Source organism: Chionomys nivalis, chromosome 4 (assembly GCF_950005125.1).
Source record: "Chionomys nivalis chromosome 4, mChiNiv1.1, whole genome shotgun sequence".
Taxonomy (NCBI): domain Eukaryota; kingdom Metazoa; phylum Chordata; class Mammalia; order Rodentia; family Cricetidae; genus Chionomys; species Chionomys nivalis.
Genome location: NC_080089.1, coordinates 100,797,165 through 100,817,278, shown reverse-complemented (window position 1 = coordinate 100,817,278; position 20,114 = coordinate 100,797,165). Strand labels below are relative to the sequence as shown.

At 41.7% G+C, this 20,114-nt stretch overlaps 1 protein-coding gene across 2 annotated transcripts in view; it reads left to right on the top strand.

Annotated features, from left to right (window-relative positions):
- The first annotated feature begins 3,768 nt into the window (after positions 1 to 3,768).
- The window catches only part of Dnajc13 (DnaJ heat shock protein family (Hsp40) member C13), a 122,541-nt gene continuing 106,195 nt past the window's right edge, over positions 3,769 to 20,114 (top strand). For both annotated transcript variants that reach the window (XR_009056975.1, XM_057766478.1), the window contains exon 1: positions 3,769 to 3,980. The gene's annotated coding sequence lies outside the window, so the exon portion shown is untranslated. The remainder of the gene's footprint in view (positions 3,981 to 20,114) is intronic.

The window sequence follows — 20,114 nt, the reverse complement described above, 5'->3', positions numbered from 1 at the left end:
AGGCTTTAAGGAGTGCAGGGTAAGTATCCTTTATCTGAAATGATTTTGTCAGAAGTCTTTCAGATTTCACATTCATAAAAGGGGGCTGGAATGTGTGTTATTTTAGCAGGTGAACATCCATAACTGAAAACTTTGAAATATAAAATGCACCCAAACCTGAAACTTCTTAGGTGCTGACATCAATGTCAAATTTTGGATTTCAGATTTTCTGATTAGAGATGTCCAACTGTATCTATGAGTAATATTTGGCTCAACACATATTGTATTACTTACTTTCTGTTGCTGTGATAGAACACCATGACCAAGACAATTTCTAGAACCAAGAGGAGTTTCGGGCTTACGATTCTGAAGGGATCAAAGGCCGTCATGATGGGGGAGTATGGCAACAAGAAGCAGGCTCGGTGAGATCCTGAGAGCGCACATCCTTTACCATAAGCAACGAGCTGAGAAAAAACTAGAAACAGGCGAGGCTTTTGATTCTCAAAGGGTGCTTCCAGAGACACAGTTCTTCTGGCAAAGTTGCCATTCCTAAACCTTTCCAAACTCTGCCAACAACTCTGAACCAAATGTTCAAATGCCCAAGATCACAGGGGTTCCTTTTCATCCTATCACGCAAATAATAAAAAATTATTCATATGCTATTTTGCATTTTTCAAATTAATGTTACTTCATATTCAGTTGCCACATTACAAAAGATGGTTGTTGCATTTAAAAGTGATTTATCTGGGTTTGGTGAGGAATGCCTGTAATCACAGCATTCCAGGAGCTAGAGAAATGGCTTAGCAGTTTAAAGTACTTGTTGTTCTTGCAAAGGAGCTGAATTTGATTCCTAGCACCCACATGGTGGCTCACAATCATTCATAACTTTAGTTCCAAGGCACACTCTGGCCTCAACATGCACCAGGCATGCAAGTGGTGCAGATACAAATGTGGGCAAAATTCACATACACTAAAATAAATACATCGAATAAAAATTTAATAAACTAAACCCACAGAACAATTGAAAAGGAGAATTGAAGGTTAAAGGCTACGAAACAAAGCAAGTGATGGGGGAAAGAAGACACTGTGCACGGTACAGAGTTCTCAGCGATTATTTTGGGTCTGGACATTGATATAATTAGGAAGGTCATTTTAACAGCAGCAGAGAATTCAATAAACAGGGCTTGCCAGGTGGATCTTTTAAGATCTCGAACCTCTCCTGTGTTGAATGCCAACTTAGAACATAGATAAAATTACTGCTGTCTAGAAAGTGGTGAGGTGTATATTTTAAAAGCTTTGAAATATTATATCACACAATTTGGACTGAAAATCTGATAGGTGTGCACTATGAAAAAGTATTTGCAATCTTGGACTTTGAAGAAAGAAGAGATAAATACAGAAAGAAAAGTTTGAAGGTCTACCTTGAATTTGACACCCCCTTCAAAAAGTTTAGGGGGTGGGAACAAAGTAATTTAACAGAAGTCTAAGGAAAGATGAGCCAAGTCCTCCTCCTTGCCCCAATTCTTGTCTCTAGTTCTAGCATCTTGAAAATAGTGACAGATTTATGTAAACTCAACTCAGAGAAATTAGAAAGTTGTACAAGGACTGCATCTGTGAGAGACAGGTGAAAAGGCAGGTAAGGGCAGGGTAAGATGGCATGGGCAGGTGCACTGGCAGAGACTAAAAGGCTCTGACACAGATGAAGAAAAGGGGAAAAAAGCAAAACCAAAACCAACCAAACAACCCCCCAAACTACTCCTGCAAGAGAAGGCTTGTTGGAACAATCTACGGCTTCTCAGCTTCAAGCTCTCTTCAGAGGCAGGGAATTTTCCACTACAGGGAGCGAGACAGTTCATGTTACCTAAGCTCATTTCCACTCTGAGGATCCATTTAATGGTTCCAAATATTGAACAGAGAAGTAGTGTCAGGGTTCAGTCATTTGATGGCCTCGGCGGTATATTCTCTGTGGCCAAATCTTGGCTCAACCTTTAGGATGAAGTTCACCTAGAACTGGCCACTTTAACTCTCTGGGTTCGCTTCCTCTACCAAACAGAAATGGTACAACCCACATGTAGTTCTGGCACTACTCTAGGGTTCCATAATGTATAAAAAGCCACATAGCTTTTCTCCCCCATGATGGACAAGCCAATAGGCCCCTTAACACTCGTCTTCTTGATTCTTTTTTTTTTCTTTTTTTCTTTTTTTTTTTTTTTTTGGTTTTTCGAGACAGGGTTTCTCTGTGGTTTTGGAGCCTGTCCTGGAACTAGCTCTTGTAGACCAGGCTGGTCTCGAACTCACAGAGATCCGCCTGCCTCTGCCTCCCAAGTGCTGGGATGTTTCTTTTTTCTTGTCCCTTCCCACTCGATTTCAGGCCCTCTCTTTACAAACTAGATGTTCCTGTTTGCTCCTTATGCATCTTATCTTACTGCCACACTGCAGGAAAGCCTATCTAAGGAACACTGCAGTTGTCTCCAGTAACAGAATGGGTCCATTAGTCGAGGAGCAAAGTCTGTAAAAACGATTTTACATGTTTTTAACTCATAACCACCATCTATAAAATGAGCCAAGCACAGACTTGGTCCCTGAGAAATTCCAGTTCCAGCATTGCTACACAAGAGGAATGTTGAGCTCACCACAAGCCTTTAAACCTAGATCTGTGTGTCTACGTAAGTTGTCTTCTAAGCTTTTATTTTATTTTCATTGAATTACTTTTTAAAGGGCAGTCTGCACATCTCAGGTCTGAAATGAAGCAGACTTACCTTGCTCATAGATCCAACACAATTGCCATCTGAACCCTTGTCTCATTCTGATACATTCTGATACACTCTCTATTTTTGGAGTCCCCCCTCTTTTTATAGTTTCAGAGAGCTGCTACCCAGAGAGCAGAAGTTGTTTGTTTTTTTGTTTTTCGAGACAGGGTTCCTCTGTGTATCTTTGGTTGTCCTGAAACATTTTCTGTAGCCCAGGCTGGCCTCGAACTCAGAGAGATTCATCTGCCTCTGCCTGCCTAGCGCTGGGATTAAAGGCGTGCCCGGCTGGATAGCAGAAATTCTGGAGTCAACTTCCTTAAGCTCAAACGCTAAGTCTATTACCGTGGGACTAGACCTCAATGTACTGAACATGGAGGGTAATCCCCACCTCAAAGAGCCCTGGCTCTGGGATCAGAGGACAAGGACGGCAGCAGCGTTACCTGTACGGCATCCCACCTGTAAAGGCCTTTGACTTCTGAGCCTTCCCCGTCACCTCACAGACCACCAGAACTTAACCCCCCGCTCAGTTATGGATCTGTGAGTGCCAACAGCAAGTAAAACCTTTAGGCTCCCGAGGTAGCTAAACCAGAGCTGTGCACTGAGGAGGCTTCCAACGGCTTCATTGATGCGCCAGGACACTGAAGCCTAGAACCAGGCAGCAGGAATGTCCCCATTCAGACTTACGTTAGCCGGCGCCTGCTGAACCCAGGCCGAGGGGCGTGGCTTCACCTGCCCACGCCCGCTTCAGGGGGCGTGGCCTCCCGCAATACGCCAAGGGGCGTGGCTTCTCGCTACCCCCTGGGCCTAGAGATCTCTGGGCCCAGCCTTATGCTCTACGCACGCGTAGTTCCCGAGAGGCGGAACGGCGGGCGGAGCGCACGCGGCGTTTCCCGGAAGGCGGCGAATGGGTCGCAGAAGGTGGGGCAGTGTCCGCCCAGGGGCGGGGCGCAAGGCGGAAGCGCTGAGGTCAGCTGACTGGGTCTCGTGACGGCCGGGGCGGAGGCCACGCAGGCGCGTTGGTGTTCAGCGCTCGCAAGCCTGGGCGAAGATGGCGGCGTCCAGAGCGAGCCTCTGAGAGGCGGAGGGAGGAGCGGAGGGGTGGGGGCCGCGGCGCAGGAACCCGCGGCGACAGGCCCCGGCGGGGAAAAGGAAAGCGAGAGGGAACGGGGCCGGCCGCGCCTCATCCCGCTCGGGACGTGGAGCCGGCGGCGGGCGGAGCTCGGGCTGGAGCGCCTCCAGCCTCCGGCGAAGGTAAAGCCGCCTCCGGCTCGAGGGTTCTGCGGTACCGCTTCCCACTCGCGGGGCTCCGGGGCTCCGGGCAGGGACCCCTGGGCGGGCGCTGTTAAGCTGCTGCGGCCGGGAGCTGTTAATGCCAGCGGCTGTTCCTCCACTCGCTGGGGTGCCTGCGCCCGGACCCTTCCCTCCCCCCGGCTCTGAGTGACATTTGCCCCGGACACTGCCCTGGCAGCCCCACCCCTCTTCTGCCTGGTAGTCTTCTCGTCTCCCATCACTGTCCTTGTTCCCTTCTTCTCTTGGTAACTCGCCCTGACTCCGACTCCACACCTCCTTCCCCTACGGGCTCCGCCCTCGGGATTCCCTCCTGGATGCCGGCGCCTCCGGTTTCCTTGGGTCAGCGATCCTCTTTCCTTCCTCTGGGGTCCCGCGTAGACTCGCTTTACTTTTTTTCTTTTTTTCCCTCGGCTCTGTTTCGATTTGATGGGAAAGGAGGAACAGCTGCTCCTCTCTTCTCCAGGCCTTTTATGAAACATCAACTTTTCCCCCAAGGCTTTTCCTTCGTGCAAGGTAACCTGGTCTGTTGCTGGGTTGCTGTGGTTTCACCTCTGAACGCGGCCTTTGGGGAAGGTGAAGCAGAGCGTGGACGCTCAGTGAAGTGGCTGTTGAGACTGCACCTGCGTGCTTTTTCCCACAAAGCTCCGGGTTGTAGGATGCTAAATTAACCGCTCTTGTCTTGGAAATCGTTTCCTTGATCACTTGGTGGAGAGGACTGATGTAAATAAAAGTCGCCCCCTTCATAGAGACGAACTCCCAAAGGACTGATCCTTACTTCTCGGATCTTCTTTTCCCTTTTATTCTACACCGTTTAGTCTTTTATTTGTTTGTTTCTAGTTCTTCACTGTTTAACTTTGTTTAGTTTCCAGCATAAAACCCTTTTAATTTTCAAGTACAGTGTAAAGCAATGTATAAGCCGCAGTATCGCAAATGGTGGCTTGGGCTGTTAATATCACTTAGCATCCAGGGACCAGAAGTCCTAGTTGAGAAAACACCACGTTTACTTGTTTTAAAACAGGAAGTACAACTAAGGAGGAAAAGAGGAGTCAGAGTTAAGAAATGGGGCTGTAAAGACCTTAAAGCTAGGCTCCTGGGCCAATACATTTGTATTTCCTTGAGAAGCTATGCATATTTTTTTTCTTATGTGCCAGTAATAGTCTAAAACATACTAGCAATCCTAGTTGCAAACAAATCAAGTTGTTAAGGTAAAAAATACTTTTATTCATATTTACTCAAATATGAATACCATGGGTAAAAAACGTTATACAGTGGTGGACTGCATGATTTATTTGCAAGAGTTTATCTCTATTACGGATAAACAGACGATGGTTGCCCAGGTGGACAGTAATAATCTGCTCTTAAACTTCAGAGGAAGGTTCATAGTGGAATCTGGTTCCTAGTAAATTGGAATTGAAATAAAAGGCATCTTATACCTAAGTTGGCCCTGTTCTTCGGGCAGTTGTATTTACACAGGTGAATGTGAGGTTTTTGATGTATAGGCTTCGCCCCTGCTTCTCTGAGGGACTGAAAGCCAGCAAGGTGTGAACAAGTTTTACAGCTAATCGGCAGCCCAGTCTTATTTGCTGCTAAGGCTTTGCTCCTTGTCCAGTATCGGGCAGTGGTTAAGGTACTGTTCTTAGTCGGTTATGCTTTCTTTTAGTTTCTGCATACCAGGGCGTTCTTTCTGTACTTAGAATATTGTTTCTGTTTACTTGTGTGTTTGTGTGCCATGATGCACACACAGAGGTCAGAAGGCAACTTGCATGCGTGCTTCTGTTCTTCATTGTGTACAGTCTGGGGATTGAACTCAGGCTCAGAGAATTAGCTGTGATGGTTGGCTCCTTCATCATATGAGACAGAAAGATTGAACTCAGGTTGTTAGACTTGTCAGAAGGCCTCTTTACCTCCTGAGCCATCTTCATGGTGTGCAGTTGTTTTGAGATACTTTTTAGTGTTTTTCACCTTCATTAAAACCTTCCTTTTTATATAAAATAATTGTTAATGTGCCTTTTGCTATCCTGGAATCATTTATATCATTTAGCTTTGATTCTGCTACTAAAAGCTTTGCTTACATCTTTACAGCAATGGGAAAAAAACTAGACTAACTTAAAGTTGATTACTTCAGACTGCTTAGAGAACTGAGGAGATAGTGAACCATTAGCTCAGACTTTAAGGAGGGGTTGGAGAGGGAGGGTGAAAGCTAGGGAAGGACCTTCGGACAGTGGTTAAGAGTTCAGCCAGAAGGGTTGAAAAATGGATGAAAGCGAATGTGCCAACTTAGAAGCTGTTTATTATACACAAAATCCACTGAATGTACTCCTAGAAAACTGGAGTCTGTTATTCAGACCCAGTGGAGGGGAACAGCAGCAGAGCTTTTAAAAGGTCAAGAAATTGCTCCAAATTGTTCTCTCTTTGAAACAACAAGGTTTAATATATGTGTGGGGATGATATTACAAACACACACACACACACACACATGAGAGGCAGAGAGACAGAGAGCGCACACTTGGGCGAATATGGAGAAAGTAAGAATATCTAGGGGAGGGTAAGTCAGGAGGCTCAAGAAGGCCATATTCCTGACCCTGTGACGTAATATAGGATTCAGACTGATACTTAATCAGGACAGAGACTACATCTCCATCTCCTACCAGTAAACTGTCTGAATCTGTCACCCTGATCACAGAGTGCTGCAGGGAAAAGCACAAGGTTACATGAAACACAACGCAAAGGTCAGACCGATTTCTCTGGTTAAATCACCTCCCACCACAGACACACATTATTCTGCAAAAGAATGAAGTCTGTGGTGCCCTGGTGTCACAAGGGCTTAAACCCAGCTCAACTCCTAACTAGGTTAATGTACCCTTTGCACTCACGGCCTGGCAAAGAAGGGGATACTCATTTCTGATAACAAAATTATCCACCTTAGTTTCTACCACTCTTATGTGTCCAGCTTCCAGTGAAACAAGAAGCGTATGAAAAGCTAAGGAGGGGGCGGGGAGGAAGAAATTCCTAAGAGAGCAATTGTCATAGCTACACTCAGATTGATGTAGGTAGATAGTGCTATCCAGCAGGGAGTTTCAAGTGACCATTAATGGTTGAGGCAGAAAACACGGTCAGATGCTGGATGATCTGAGTAATTTCAAAACCACAGGAACTGAAGGACTTGAACAGAAGTCCTGGAAATGAACAACATAGTAAAGAGATGGGGAATGCCTTTGGGCTTCCCTGTTTGACACTACTGAGAAAAACAGCAAACTCCAAGCATGGCAGCACAAAATATCTGTTCTATGTCACTAAAACATTGAAAATACATCCAAAGATTTGCAAATAGGGGCTGCTGAGATGGCTCAGTGGATAATAGAACTTGTTGCTCTATTTGGAGACCTGAGTTTGTTTTCCAGTACTCATGTGAAATTACTCACAACCGCCTGTAACTCCAGCTCCAGAGGATCCAAATCCCTCCTCTGGGCTCAGCAAGGACTACATCTGCTTGCAGATAGACACACACATGCACATACATTTAGAAATAATAAATGCTAAAATGTTTGGATAGCCAGGCGGTGGTGGCACGCACCTTTAATCCCAGCACTCAGGAGGCAGAGGCAGGTGTCTGTCTGTGAGTTCAAGACCAGCCTGGTCTACAGAGCAAATTCCAGGACAGCCAAGGCTCACAGAGAAACCCTGTCTCAACACCCTCCCCCACTCCCAAAGAGTCTGGAAATAGAAACAGGTTTTTTTTTTCCACATTAATAGGTAAAACTTAAGTCTAGAGAGAGAGAGAAGGAAAAATTAGTTTTTAAGTTCAGTAAGATTTTTTAAGGGAAATTAGGAGTGTATTTCATTTGTATCATGTAAAATTAGAAGGTTAGACAATAATACAAAGGATGAGGAGATACAGAAAATGCTCTGAAATATTTTCTTTCAAGGTAGAATGGTCAAAGTTCTATTAGAGTTCTAGTGTGTATTTTAAATATATATATAATATAAACACACACATATATATATACAAACACATGCTTGCATATACATATATAGACTATATATATTTGCTATGTGCAAGTGTACATGTGTATACACTCACACACCACAATAGGTGTATAGTCTGCAAGATTCCCTCTGTGAAAGATAGGTTAAAAATAAAAGGATGGAGAAAGATATTCCGTGAAACCAAAAGATAGCTCCATCAACTACATTAATAGACAGAATTGGCTTTATGGCATATTGTATTAATTTATTATTACAGGCAAAATTTCCAAGAACATAGTCCTAATTGTACAACATAAAACTAGAAAAGTTCTAGAAGACAGGAAGACATTTGTTGGAATGTTAGTTTTTAGATAGTATACCAAAAAATACCCATAAAAGAAAAGATATAGATTTGGCCAACAAATGATAAAAATGTGCTGTACATTTAAGAAAATAACCACACCTGTCTGGTAGCATATAAAGTTGAAAAGCATTTATGATAAAATATAGTCAGTTCTGCTATAACAAGGCCATGTGCTTTCCTAAAAATCACTTTGTTATGTAAAATTGAATAAAAACAGGATTTATCTGAAACATATGTTAGGATCACAGAAACGGGAAGCTTTAAGTAACACATGTAAAACAATGGGAGCTTGGAAGCAGCGCTGTTGGCATGTATCTGGCACTTGGTTAACTGCCTATAGAAGTGAGCATTGCGAGGGGTATTGAGTTACTGTACGTTTTGAAAGGAGGAAATGAAATGGAATGTGAAGTTGTATGGTGTTCACATGAACTGTCGTTCATTGATCTGTGGTGTGCATGTGCATGTTTTGAGAATTTCTCAGTGGCTCTGCTGAGCTGAAATGTTTTCTGCATTCATCTTATGTTTCCCGGTGGCTTTTGAAAGCAGCAGATGTGAAATTGGAATCATACTCCTCTGCGTGTTGAGTAGATTCTAGGCAGATACCATGTCCCTGAACTGTAGCCCCAGCCCAGTGTACCAGCTATGTTGGGATAAATACGTTATCAAAATGACATTGTAGCAGAACTGACCATATGCATTTCAATATACAAATAAGTATGACCACACACACCACAGTAAACAATGAAATTGTCAGAGATGTGCACCTTTGCATAGAATCAGTTTGTGACAGAAACATGGATGGGTACACGTTTGTCATCTTGTTGACTCAAGATCAAATACTGCAAGTGGAATTGCTGTTAGCTTTGTTTTCTGAACTGAACAAGGTAAATATAGTCTCTCAATTTATAGTAGCTGTTGTGCTGGAAATTGGTGTACATTAAGCCCAATAGAATATATTTTGTGTTTTACATTGAAATTGAATTAGATTGTGGGGCTAGTTCATTATAAATAGGTTTTCCTCTATGCAAATGAGCACTTGGACATTGAGGACAGGTTTTCTGGTCTGTTTGTGTCTGTGTCTGTTTCTGTGTGCTTAACTGGAAGTGTCCCTGGAGGCCAGAGAGAGCATTAGATGCCCTGGATTTGGGGTTTCAGGCTGTTGTGAGGCCCTTGATGTAGGTGTGTGAAGCTGAACTCAGTAAGGTCTTCTGGACAATCAGTTCATGCTCTTACCGCTGAGCCATTTCTCCAGCCTCTAGTTTAAAATTTAATTCAGTATTTTAAACATGTTTTCCTTCTGGAGCAGTGTACTTTTGCTGAGTGCATGCCAGTTCATAATCCCCCTCTTGTTACAGACACTGATTCATAGTCATGGGAACTTCCCCCAGAGAGTCACTGATTTAGGGAATATCCTTTTAGCAACTAGCTGAAGCCAGGGAATGGTTATTGTCATTTTCAGTGACTTAAGACACAATTACTTGTGAAAAGGTGCATCCAGTTTGGCATACTTATGCACAATTATATCCGTGTGCTCTTAACTTTATTCAACAACCCACATACTGACCCTTTGGACTGAAGAAATATGATTTCTGAAACAGGGTCAAAAGCAATGGGTTTTGCCATGTTTCCTTTGGTAGACTACACCACCTGAGCAGCTTATGTATCTCGTCCACATCCTGAGCACTGGTTTGTATTTGACTAACAGATAGGAAACAAAACTCCTAAAGCAGTCTGTAGTAATTACTCTCGTGCTCTGCCTTTAACCATAGTTATCGAACTTAAAGAACAACTAGGGTTTGCATGGACCAGGATTTCTCTCATAGATCCAAAATTCTATACCAACTTTACTGAAAGTTGGACTTTTACAGGCGTTTCTGATTTGTGTTCCTTTGGTATTTTTCCTGTAGATTCCCCTTACCCTCAAACTTGTAGTCACAATTCAGAATGTATTTTGAGTATTTATCAAATCTTAGAGCAGATTAGCTACATTTCCCCCGAACCTTTAAATCACTTGCTTAATTTTTAAAACTAGAATATTCTTCTTTAAAGGTAATTCTGTGGGTTATAACCCTGTGGGAAGGTAGAAGCTGTTCCTGGTAGTTAGTATTGGGTGAAAGAGAAATTTTTGCCACATAAACTGCCTATATTTTAATATTATTTCTTAGGTATGGGGTACTGACTATAAAACATAACTCAGACTATGCTTGCTGCAGGGTTAAAGGGAAAGCAAGTTAAAACATAGCCATCAAAGATCTCTGTTGCCAACTAGGGCCTCCTTACCATGGTAGAGCTTAACTTTGAAGTGTCTGCTACCTGAACTGAAGAAGAGCTTGATCATCCAGAGTGTGTTGTTCTTGCAAAAGCAAGATTCTGCTTTGAGATACAATGAAATAGAAATGAGGAATAGAAAGTCTGAAAAATATGTAGGAATTAGAATATATAAATAAATGATCAGCAGCACAGATTTTAAAAGAATTGAGCACATTTCTGGAACGATGAATATTCTTTCAGATGGAATAGATGATATGTTTTTTCAGTTTTGGAAAGGGCAAAGTCACAATATATTTTCTATGAAAAATTTAAATTTTTAAATAATAGATAAATCTATCTAGAAATGAAAACTGTTCTCTCATATGGAATCAACATATGTATGATTAAAATAGGATAGATGCCTCAGTTGGAATCAACATATGCATAATTAAAATAGATCTCTCTCAGTTCAGCATTTGATTTATATTGAAGTAGGAAGGACAATAAAATTAACTGCTGTGATGAGGTTGGAAGGTATCTCAGCACAGCATAAGATCCCAAGTTCAATACCCAGAACCCATTTCAAAAAGCCAGGCATGATAGCATCTGTAATCTCAGTACTGGGAAGGTGGAACCAGTGGATCCCCTGGGCTCACTCACAGACCACCTTAGAGTAAGCTGTAGGTTCCAGGCCACTGACAGACCTTGTCTACAAACAAACAAAAAGAAGGTCCTGATGAACAACTCTGGAGATTGGCCTTGGCTTTGGTCTGCACACCTGGGCACACAGCTGCTGTGGTACATATGCCCAGTCCTCCTCCATTGAGACCATACTAAGAGTACCTTCAGATTTAGGAGTTGCCTTTTAATTACCACCCCCATTTCATGAAGAAATTTCTAATTGTTTTGACATTTTAACAAAGAATGAAGCAGAACTGAGATTATTAATACTGGCGTGGCAAATAATACAATAGCACACTGTAACTTCTGGACAGTTATTGGGGTATATGATCGTCATTCAAACATAGATGTTACTGTTTGCTTCCCTGTTTTGTGACAGCATTTTTCTCTAGGGGTCAAGCTCTTCAAGTTAAGGGGCATTAAATGGGGTGTGCTGAAACCATAGTGATCTGTTTCTTGCTATTTTAAGGTTATTGTAGGGTATTACACACACAGTATTCATTTGTTCTTTCCAAAGAAAATACTTTAACTTAAACTTAGTCATACATTAAAAAGAATTTTTTTTTTTTTAAAAAATGACCTGGGTGCAGTACTTTATGTCCCAGTTATTGTGGGTTACTGAGGCTGGAGGATCACCTGATTGTAAGAGTTTGAAGGCAGCCTAGGTAACTTAATGACACCCTGACTAAAAACAGAAAGAAAACAGGGTTAAAGTTCAGGTGACAGGTTTATCCAGACACAGCACATTTTATCCAAAACAGTTTAGGTGTAGCTTTTTAATCTGGGTAAAAATTAATATTCTGCTAGCCATTTTTAACCCTTTGTTTGAAACAGTACTAGGCTAGTAGTATAATTTAAATAGATTTCAAATCTGATTGTGAACACTAGATTTTTAAGAACCAGTGAAAAGGATTCTCCTTTAGTTAATCGCTGCCTGGGTGGTGGTTCCCATGAGATAAGTCCCATGTCTGCGCTGTTAGATGGCTTTCACAGGGAACAGTGAACAGCGACTCCAGTGTGGGAAAGCTTCTTCGGGAAAGTAAGGCTTGCTTGAAAGTTTTCCTCAGCATTGTCCCGTAAACATGCCACTGTGGGCCAAGTTGGAAGAACTCTGTATCAGACTCTGGCATGCCTTCCTCCAGCATCTTAACCTTTGTCATTGCTTTATCACAGTTCTGTCTATCTTTATCCATATGTCAGTCCATCTTAATTTTTTATGCATTTCAGAGCAAAGTCATGCTTTTAATTCATTACCTGAGAGAAAATTCTATACTTAGATTTCATAGTCTCAAAATGAGAAAATTAGTCTCTTCCCAATATTCCAAATTGTCATATTTATATAAGAATTACTTTCAGGGGCTGGAGAGATGGCTCAGAGGTTAAGAGCATTGCCTGCTCTTCCAAAGGTCCTGAATTCAATTCCCAGCAACCACGTGGTGGCTCACAACATCTATAATGGGGTCTGCTGCCCTCTTCTGGCCTGCAAGCATACACACAGACAGAATATTGTATATATAATAAATAAATAAATATTTTTTAAAAAGAATTACTTTCAGATAGTTGTGTAAAATGTACACTTTTGTTGTTGTTTTGTTTCGAGATAGGGTTTCTCTGTGTAACTGCCCTAGCTGACTTGGAACTCAGCTCTGTAGCTCTGTAGACCAAACTGGCCTTGAACTCTCAGAGGTCCATCTTCCTCTGCCTCCGAAGTGCTGGGATTAAAGGCGTGCCGCCACCACCGCCCGGCTGAAAATGTATGCTTTTAACAGATGAAAAACCTGCTTACTCCAATTCCTATGTTCATTTTTTTTATTATTTTTTAGTGTTTTTGTTCATCCTTAGCTACCAAGTCCTTTGAATTTATTTAATGCAAGCCAGGCATGTGTGCTTAGTTTACTGTGCGCGCAGCCTTTTTCACTTACAGCCTGGTTGTCGTCTGCTCCAGGCTATGTCTGTGCTGCTCGCTTCAGTGTCAGCTTGGTATAGGGCTCTGCTCACTCATATTTTTCCCCTCCCCTCCCTCTCCTCCCTCTCCCTCCCCTCCCTCTTCTCCCTCTCCTCCCTCTCCCTCCCCTCCTTTTCATCCTTCTGTGTGTCAAATCAAAGCCATGTATCTCCTCAAGACCACTATGATTTTATTCATAAATGATTGTAAATGGGTACCAGCATTACTACCAGTAATATATGAAAATGCAAGACTGTTATTCGAAAGCACAAATATGAAATTCATTGAAAAGAGTGACTCGTGCCAAACACTGTGATAGTTGACCGTATGTGCTATCCCCGAGGCCAGCCCCAACCCTTTTTATTTTGTATTGTTTTGAGGCAGTCTTGATATTCGTCTTTTTACTTATTCAAATGCATTCTCCTACCTCAGCCTCCCAAGTTTCAGGATTATAAACATATACTGCCATGCCTGCCAAAACCTGAATTTTAATTTGACATTTTAACCTTTATTACATTTCTATCAAAAGAATAACCTGAGATGTTACAAAGAAGTTACAGTAGTGATCTACCAAATTATAGAGTGGAAACCTTTGAAGCCGACCTGCCAGCTAGTGGAGCACAGTTTAGTTAAAGGGTGGCATGCAAATATGCTTTTCCCTCATCAAAAGCAAGTGTAAATCTTGGCATTTGAAATGGAACGTTCTTGCAGGAATGAATTTAGCTGATAGTTTTTGTCTTGTTTTGTTTTTTGTTGGTTTTGATTTTTTAAGATGATGTTTCCCTAGGTAGCTCTGGCTGTCCTGGAACTCGTTCTGTAGACCAGGCTGGCCTCAAACTCACAGAGATCCTCCTGCCTCTGCCTCCTGAGTGCTGAGATTAAAAGCGTGTGCCACCACTGCCTGGCCTTCATTGATAGTTTTAGCAAGTGACCCACCTAGTGGGCGAAGGCTGACAGGACAGGATCCCATTCTACCATTTATCATCTTTTTAAGCTGTGCCTGTGAAAAGAGACTCTTACTGACATTACCTGCTTGATGCTTCTCTGTACCCGGAGGTCTGCAGTTTTCTTCATGAATAATAAAGAATAATGGCTGCTTAAGTGTTTTTGTCCATTAACAATTATATTTAAACTCCTTAGAGCTTATTAAAAATAGAGAAGATATAATGACGGGACATTAAGTTTATTCATGAATTTTCTTTCTTTCCTTTTTTTTTTCTCAATAGTTCACAAGTGGTTAAGTAAAAATTGTGAGTGCTGATGAAGTCAATAGAACCCGGTTCTTTTGAACTTAGAAATTCTAGGCGATACACAGTAAGTCCTTCATCTATTGGAAATAGGTTCCCAGATACCCAGTGAATTGTAAACCTGCTGGTAGTGCTGAACTGTTTGCTGTGTTTCACACACACACACACACACACACACACACACACACACACACTACCTTTTTCACCTCAGCTAATCACGTATCAATGTGGCTGCGGCTTTTGAAATTGATATAACTGCAAAACTCATGATTTTTCCTTCACAGTCCATGGGAGGAAGTATTCTTTTCATCATGGACATTAGCATCCTTAATGTGCACACTTCCTTTCCTTATTGAGAACATTACCCTTTCACTGGAGGGAACTCACATGTATGTCCACGTTGCCAGCATCTCTACTCCTTGGTGTTGGGTCCATTGTGAAGTAAAATAAGCGCACGCTAACAACACAGTGCCACACCGTGACAAGCAGTCTGATTATAAGAGGCTACCAGGTGACTAATGTCCTTAGTAGCATGCACAGCGGAGCAGAGGGAGTTAGATCTCATCACATGACTGAGACAGTATGCAATTTAAAACTTGTAAATTGTTTCTGAAAGTTTCTACTTAGCATTTTCAGACCATAGTTAACTAAGGTAACTGACACAGCAGATAGGTTGAGTTGCTCTACATTGAATTATAGAAGCTTGGTATTAATAGAAGATATAGTGCGAATTCTAGTTGGTCTTAATAATAAAAACCTGGAGTCGGATATTGGGGTAAATGCTGAAGATCAGAGAGACAAGGGAGCAAGCCAGAGCCACCCCATACCTCTCCAACTTCTCAGCCAGAAAAGGCCAAGCTCCTTTTCCACCCTGCCTTATCACTTCCTCCTTGGGCCTAGCCTATCATTTCATGTTTCCTCCTCCCAGGTGCTGGGATTAAAGGCATGGTCACCACTGCATGGCCTCTGTGGTTAACTAGAGCTGGCTCCACACTCAGGGATCCAGATAAGCTTTATTTGTTATAGCACAGACAAAATAATCACCACCAAAAAGATATAGGGGGATCATGTGAAATCATCCCCCCCATGCCCTAACGCATACTTGGAAATAAAAGGGGAATAGAAATGCACGGGAGATTGTGGGCAGTGGTGGCACTTGCTTTTATTCCCAGCACTTGGGAGGGATCACAGAGACCCAGCTGGAGGATCTCTGTGAGTTGAGGCCATCCTGGTCTACAGAGAGAGTTCCAGGATAGCCAGAGAAAACCCTGTCTTGAAAATCAAACAGTGAACAAAAGAATTTGTGTATCTGGAGTGGTATATTTAAAGAATGATAGTTGCTAGTTAATATTAATTCCTGAGTCTTTGTTCTGAGTTAATTACTTAACTAAATTGTCTCCTTTAGTCTATACCACTCTTTGGACAGATATTCATCCCTATTTTATAGGTGACTGTAACTCAGAGAAACTAAGAAATTTGTTCAAGGTCATACATCCAGTGAGTGGTACCTATGTCTGCTTTTGGCAGTAAGTAGTGTTTCTTTAAATTTACCGTCGTAACTTACCTTGGTGGTAGATGTATGCTGATGTAGTACATGGACCAGTAGTTCTGGGATCTGTGCCACAGCTGCCAAGGTAAATCACCTGACCACTGCTCCAAGCATCCCCAACTTGCTGCCACGCTTTTTCTGTGGTTCATTTGAAGTTTTTCTAGTTCTTCCCTGGATGGTACACTGTCAACACACCCTCTTCGCCTCTCTTCTCTTCCTAAAGCTTGGCTCAGAACTAGCCCAAGCTAGCCTCATTATGGTGATACTCCTGCCTCAACTTCCTAAGTGCTGGTATTATACTCATTCGCCACCATATCTAGCTGTATTTCTTGTGTTTTCTGCTTTGTGTGAATTGATACTGCGTTTTGTGAGTTTGTTTAGAAGTATGATAGTAGTCTGAAAGAGTTAATTCAGTTTTCAGGCCAGGTACTACTCATTGGATAAAGTGTGTTAAAAAAAATTACCAGAGATTTTCCTAAGAGTATAAATTTAAAAAGTTAGGAAAGTTAATGTCACCCTGCTGAGCAATGGGGCTCAACCTCAGACCTCATTTAGCCTGGCTATTTTATTTATTTATTTATTTATTTATTTACTTATTTACTTATTTACTTACTTATTTAAGTTTTTCGAGACAGGGTTTCTCTGTAGCTTTGGAGCCTGTCCTGGAACTCCCTCTGTAGACCATAGCCTAATTATTTTTAAAATGCTCAGAGTTAGTTAAAATTCCCTTTTTGTGAAATCTTCTCAAACAGTACCTGAAGTCATGCATGGATAGATTGTTGTCACATGTTTGGAACACTCTGGAAAAAGTCAAGAGGGCAGCAAGCTATAGGAGGAAGTGCTCTGTGCTGTACTCATGGGTGGTGGGATAGTGCCACTTTGGAGTCTGTCCTGCATTTACTGTGGTCATTTGTTTGTTTGAATTTGCAGTTTCAAAAGCCACTTCCTACAGGTGTTTGATCCTTTCCAGATAAAGATAACAATTGAAATCAGTTTTGGTTAGCTCAGGAACATGCTGTCAAACGATACATGAGTAATTACATGGCCAAAATGGATTTCCTGAGGTTGAGGGAATATAGGAAAACTTGCATCAAGTGTATAGAGTGAAGAGTTTAAGCAGGTTGTACCAGAGCCTGATCCAACCATTTAATTAGCTGTGTAACCTTAGCATATAATTGAACTTCTCTAACTCAGTTTTCTTGTCAACAAAATGGGAACCATCAGGGCAAGAGAATTTGATAAATGTGTGGTAGATGCCTAGCCCAGTCACTAGCAACCGAGTACTTGGTAAGAGTTGCTGTGTAATCAATTTTAGGACATGCCATAGAGTTAGAATAGGATCGCAGTCTTCCAGCCTTCAAGTATCCTTCAATGGAAGTATTATGATTTCTATTTTGACACTGTGCAGATACTAATAACAGCTCTGAATTACCTCATTTGTAAGGTTACTTGACTACTTGGACCCCTGTCTCCTGCCCCTCTACTCCCCATTATGAAGACATACTTATGTGAGTATACCACAATTAAAGGGAAAGGTTTCATGCCAAGGAGCAGTTCCCGGTACCTATGGAGGTCAAAAGAGGTCATTGGAACCCCTGGAGCTGGAGTGAAAGATGGTCGTGAGCCAAGTGTGGGTGCTAGGAATTGAACCGAGGTCCTCTTCAAGAACAAGTACTCTAAACCTCTGAACCATCTTTTCAGTCCCACCTATAGGAATCTTGATATGTAAGATTTGAGTAATTCTGTAGTTCTGTTTCTTTTCTGCCACCAGGCTAATCCTCATCGGGAATGTAGTTTTCCTTTAATAAGCAATCCTGGTAGCCTTTGGTTTTGCTTTTATAGTATGTATTAGACCTTCTGTCTGTCTTCGCCTCAAAATCTTCTCAGTGTGTTTTCATCTTTCCTGAAACTCATTCTTCTGTGAATGGTAGGCACCAGCCTGTTCTGAATCAGTGACATTCATGGATTCATTCTTCATATGCTTTCTTTAAGAATTCATAAATCTCTATTGTCATTAATTGCAGAATTATTTTGCCTTGGTTCCCTTGTGGATTTATTAGGGCTCATATCTTTTTCTTATGGCTCATAACCCTAATTCCATGTAGCTCAGGCTGGTCTCTCGTTATCTTCTTACTTCAACCATGCAAGTGCTGAGATGCCTAGCATGTGCCTGCAATCAGGCCTTTATAATATTTCTCAGGTAACATTATTTCCCTTCTCAGATCTCAGGCCTTTATAATATTTCTCTGATTTTTACTTTATAGTCCTTAATAATGGTATCAGCTAGGTTCTCTTCAATATAATTTTTTTTTCCTTTTTAGTTTGTCCAAAATAGAGCTTTGGTATAGACTAGATCATTCTGTTTCCTTCAGTGTGGACCAAGAATTCAAATCCCATTCTTCAGTGTCAGCTATTCACCTTTCTGTTCATTTTATCATTCCAGCACCCCCCCCCTTTTTGTATATATGAGGGGAAACTATACCATATGTGTAGTTCAGGTATTTTGTTGTTGTTGTTGTTTTAAAGTCTTTGGTAATATCTCAGTTTCTTTTCAACATAACTACTGCAAATGATTCAGAAGGATGGGATGTTGATGGGTTTAATAAATTTTGGTTGGCTCTTCAAGTTATATCAAATGCAAAATACAGAAATAAGTAAAGTGTCATACCCATTCAAACAAAAGTCACACCAACTCAAGCAAAGGGTCATACCTACTCATAGTATCAGACCAACTCAAAGCAAAGGGTCACATGAGCTGTCCAAACTGCATTTTCTTGATGCTCACCAATAAGAAAATGCAAGTTAACTGTAAGATAAATTTCTTCTTTCTGATAATTAATAAAAGCTCAAAAATTGGTGGTGTTCTTCTCTTCCTTAGAGCATGAATTAATGGTACTTTTCTCAAAGATTTGACAGATTCTTGTTTGGACTGCCCCTCTTAGAGCATCAGGCTTTAAGTGATCATTAGAACTGCCCACGGGATTGCCACATTACGTTCACTCATGCAGATGCTTGTCCAGTGCAGCTGTTTTATGTCAGTCTCTCCTGTGGACTCCAGAGACGCATTTGTGAGCTATTAGGACTAGATAGATAACTGAGTTTTGGACTATGAAGAATGCTGTGAGGAAAACAAGGACTTAAAAGAATAGAAGTGCAGACAGAGGAGGGTGCTAACTGGGTAGGGTAGGTCTCACTGTAAACGGGATGGTGAGCATAGATTTGAAGAAGAGGACAGTGCAAGCTACAAACTATCTGGGGGAAGAGCATTTTATATAGAGGGTAAAAATTCAGTAGTTGGTGGTTTAACAACAAGAAGGAAGAATGAAGGCTCTCTTTGCCCTTCTAGTGTATACTTAGGAAACGAAAACATTTCCACAACAGCTCGCACACATATGTCATAGCAGTGTTATGTATAATAACCAGAAGGAAGAAACAACACCACTGTCCCTCAGTAGATGAATGAACAAAATACATCTGCACACAGTAGAACATCATTTGCCTAGATCCCTTATATAGGCAGAAACAATAGCAGAAAGTCTATTTCTCACTGCCGGGTGCTGGGGGAGGAGATCCAAGGTATAACTGTCAGTGAGGATCTGTTTTGGTTTTTGTTTGTTTGAGACAAGGTCTTACCATATCCAGTCTGACCTGGAACTCACTGTAGACTAGGCTGGCCTCAAACTCAAGAGATCTGTCTTGCTTCCTGAGTGCTGAGATTAAAGGTATGTACCACCACGCCCAGTGACAGCTGGTGTCTTGGGGTGATGAAAAGATTTTTGAGTTGGTGATGGCTGTAGAAGGTTTAAGCATAGACCAAACAGAATCATGTACTTAAGATGGTGAATTTATGGCCTGTGAATTAATTTCAAACGGGAGTTGAAGTATGTAAAGATGTAAGGCAAGTTTAAGCAAGCTGTAATTCCTATTGTTCCATTTGAATTATTTACACTTTGATGAAGTATCTTACAGTAAGTTTTAGCATGCATTTCTAGTAAGGCCAGGGAGAAGAGGCCACTTCACAGCTGAGAAACCAGGTCCCACATTCTTCCTTAGTTTTTGTGTAAGTTTTGCTGTATCTTCAGAAGATCACCAA